Raw genomic sequence first — 4059 nt, 5'->3', positions numbered from 1 at the left:
GATTAGGCCGAGTCATGCATATATAAACATATATGATATATTTTTATATATAATTATATATATTATATGAATATAATATAAATATTATATACTAAAATATTAAAAAAGATCATATAATGCATATTATATATAATATATTGATAACATACTATAAAATATACATGGCATATATAAACTTAACATGACCCAGCCGAGTTACGAGTCATTCAAGGACGAGCCAAAGGGGTTTTAAAACCATGCTTGGCACATAGAAAAGGGCATTTCCAAACATTCCACGGCCCTTCCCTCTCAAACCCGAAGAACTGAATAAAGCAAGGTATCTAATCCAAGTTCTTGCCTTCAGGACCAGGCATAGAATTTTTAAAGACATGGACAACGAACTTTCTTTGTTCACTGTGAGCAATTCTTTGGGTCTCCAACAATCTTAAATTTACCTGTTGATTTGGTTCAGCAGTGCATGGCTGAAAGCAAGGAACCGAGAGAACCAGAATGGACCTAGGCTTCGAGGCAGGTGGTCTAAGATCAAATCCCATGAGCGTCACCACCTGCACAAGCCTAAGCGTGGTGACCACCTGGGAGCAGGGGTAAGATCTCAGAGTTTTACGCTGCCAAGACAGTCTATGATCCTGGGGTGGTTCCTCCAAGTAAAAATGAAAAAAATTAAGCTTTAGTCCCATCTGTATACGTTTCCCACCATAAATAAAAATGAGCACCTCCTGAAGACATACTTCACTGCAAAGCAGTACATAATTTTGAGTATATTGAAAATGAATGGCTGCTGTACATTGAATCATGTGTGGTGAAACTGATGTGTACAATGTTCAGGAGCTTATAGTTTAGTTGCAATTACAACACCAGTAATAACAACGAAGCACACGCCAATACAGCTACCAAGTATGGAGCAGTCCAACTCCGTGCGCGCATTTCCTGGAGAAAATATATCAATAAAGTAGCACCGCATAAAGGAAGAAGAAAAACAAGCAGCAGAAGAAGAGCCACAAACCACGATCATGTAACTTAATAAGACAACGAGAAATCTACGAAAAAGAATTGCCAAACAATTAATGCACTTTAGTTTACATGATGGATCCCATGGTTCTCATGTGCCATCTTAACCCCACAATATCAGGCCTTCATTTTGCTTAAAGCGTGCATGCCTCTCTCTCATATTTTTCCTTTTGGATGCACAGAATGACAGGATCATTGTAGGTGTACCTAAGAAAACATGTTATTGGTACCCGGCAAAATCAATGGGAGAGAAAACATGTGTTTAACAGGAAAAGCATAGCAGAAGCAGATGAGGGAAGAAGATGAGTGCTGATGGTAGAGGCTCATGCGAGAGAGTTTTCCTCCTTTATAGAAACTTGGAAACTACTGTCATCCCCAACATGGGAAGAATTCAAAAACAAAGTATATCTCTGTACCGTCGATAAAATTACGTAGCTATATACTGACTGATAGCTAGTCCAGAGAAGAATAGGATAAGTTTTGGTGACAGAATAATAGGATTGTTTTAGGTCTACCTAAAAAATACACATTTTGGTACTGACAAAATCAAGGGAGAGAGAAATATGCATAAACAGAAAAAGAATAAAAGCAGCAGTAACACGAGGAGTAACAGATGGCAGAGGGGCCTGAGAACCCAACAGAGAGGCTTCATTATCAATACTCACAAACTACTATTGTCCCCAACATGGAAAGAATATAGAACCAAAGTACCCAGCTGTCTCATTGATAAATTCACAGCTATATACAGACTGATTGCAGGCCTAGAAAAGAATAAGTTTGGGCGACACATCAGATGTGGCCAAGTTTGTCAATATCAATATTGCTACTAGTGTAGAAGCATTTTTAAACATTTCTACGAGTAATAGAGGCATTCCACTCAAGGCAGGAAAGATGAATGTAGCTGATTGAAGTTGTAAGGAAGCACATACCTTTAAAGACAGTAAAGATGAAGATGCAGATGAAGGCTTCAACCCAGTAAATCCAATATCATAGGCGATGCTACCATCAGGTTTGAACAGGCCGAAGTTCCTCTCAGAGGTTGGACCAGGCTTTAGATTCTCATTAAATAGAGCAAAAACATATGCCTTCACTGGCCTCTTTGGCCGGAATGGGGTCCCCTTCTTTTTGGCTAGCCGCTTCTTCAGGTTGAGGTTATATGCCCTTGCATTCTCAACTGTAGCACCAGCTTCATCAGAATCCCCATTCGAAGCCCAACCGGTCTCCGAAAGCAGGACTTCCATATCCCCATAACCGGCAGCTTCCAAAGCAGCATAAGCAGAATCAATCTGGGCATCAAACATGTTATCATAGTGCAGATTTGTCTTTCCATCATAGACCCCAGCATTTGGCTTGAATAATGCGTAATTAATATCGATATGCTCAGGGTCAGATTTGTAGGCAAGAAAAGGATAGGCATTGATGAAGAAAGGAGCCCCTGTCTTTGAGAAAAAATCCAAGAGGGGCTTCATATATTGAACAAGGTCCTCTTTGAAGGTGCAGGATGAAGGAGGAAAGGATGAGGCGAAGACCCCCTGAGAGTTCGGCGTCGAAACCTGAATCGTGCCGGTTAGCTGAAGCCTATCGATCGCATTGTACACGTTCCTGATCGCAGGAAGCAGAACCTCTGCAAGTTCCTGATCGCTTCCACCCAACACCTCATTTCCCACCGCGATTCCTACGATATGCGTATCAGGCAGGAACGGCTGCACATTTTGTTTTATCCAGCTCATGGCACTGTCTTCATTCACACTCATTTCTTTCAAATACTCGTTACCCAGTCCAACAACAATCTCAAGCCCGGACTTGCTGAATGCCTTGAGAACTTCATTATTTGCGTCATAGATCCTCACGTTCTTTATCTTTGCGGCCTTCAGAAGGGTCACTACACTCTCAGGGGCAGGTAAGTTATCAGCTATCCTACCATAGTTTACCCCATAGGTCCCAGTAAATGCGCTCACCTTCACAGTACCTGTTAGACGTCAGTGGTAAAAAAAAAACCTTGTTACAACTTGGAAGTACATTATGTGTTGTATTGGTGCAAACCATTCACCAGTTATCTGTACAAAGAAAAGAAGTCTCCGGGTTTCTCTGATTATCAAACACAAGGATTTTGCATTCAATTGATCACAGTCCAGAAATGCAAAACGAGGAGGAGATCGAGCAGACAAATTCAAAAAGCATCTTTGGAACTTGACATAAAAAAACGAATGTATAAATAAAACAGATATTGACCATGAAGAGAAAGTCAGAAAAAGAAAAGAAAAAAGAGTTCCGATTTTACATCAAATCAAATCAATCAGAGCCGCACCCACCTGAAGAGAAAGCAAGGAGGAGGAGGAAGGAAAGGAAAACGAACTCCATCGTCGGGTGGGAGGAGTCGAAGATGCAAGGCGTGGAAATCTTAAAGGGGGATGATACCAATCGTACTCGTACCGGCGATGAGAATGATTATGGTGGTGGTGATGATAAGCGGCCGTCTTCGCCAACACTCCATGTTTCTTCCTCAACCATGCCATGGACAGATTCCCTCCTGGGGGTGTCTTTTCCCTCCCTCTCCTTCTCACGTCTCACCCACCACAAAGCAAAAGACAAACAAAGGAAGGAAGTAAAGCTACTGCTCGGAATCTATTCGTCACCGTCCGGAAAGCTACCTCATTCCCCACAGCAACTTTTCCGGGAAACGCTTATATTCCGCAGATCGGATTTGCCTTCCCGGAAAGGCCACCCCGTTCTTTTGCTTCTTCTCACCACTTCCTCTTTTACCACTTTCTTTTTTTTTCCAACAGTTTACTAAACATAACCTTTCGAAAGAAAGCTTAGCTGCACAACTTGAAACTCTATGCAAGAGTATTTTCAAAGGACCAAGCGAATAGCTTAATTAGCGGATGTTGAGAAGCCGGTTCTTGAAGACCAAGAAGATTTGGTGATGTATGTTCTAAATGGATTACCAGGTGAATATACATCTTTCAAAATCTCAATGGAAACCAGATGAAAACTTTGGATGAGTTGTATGGTCTGCTACTCGTTCAAGAGTTACGTGTGACAAGCAAT

The 4059-nt window shown here is 41.4% G+C and overlaps 1 pseudogene across 1 annotated transcript; it reads right to left on the bottom strand.

The window, feature by feature from the left end:
• Positions 1-320: 320 nt before the first annotated feature.
• Positions 321-2954, bottom strand: LOC149833768 (glucan endo-1,3-beta-glucosidase 14 pseudogene; annotated as a pseudogene). The gene is made up of 2 exons (XR_016432421.1): positions 1938-2954; positions 321-572 (listed from the first exon to the last, which is right to left on the bottom strand). The product of XR_016432421.1 is annotated as a glucan endo-1,3-beta-glucosidase 14 pseudogene (transcript).
• Between the last annotated feature and the right edge of the window lie 1105 nt (positions 2955-4059).

This window comes from Nuphar pumila, chromosome 6 (genome assembly GCF_984573655.1).
Source record: "Nuphar pumila chromosome 6, dmNupPumi1.hap1.1, whole genome shotgun sequence".
Classification (NCBI taxonomy): Eukaryota; Viridiplantae; Streptophyta; class Magnoliopsida; order Nymphaeales; family Nymphaeaceae; genus Nuphar; species Nuphar pumila.
This window is presented reverse-complemented; position numbering and strand designations above follow the sequence as displayed.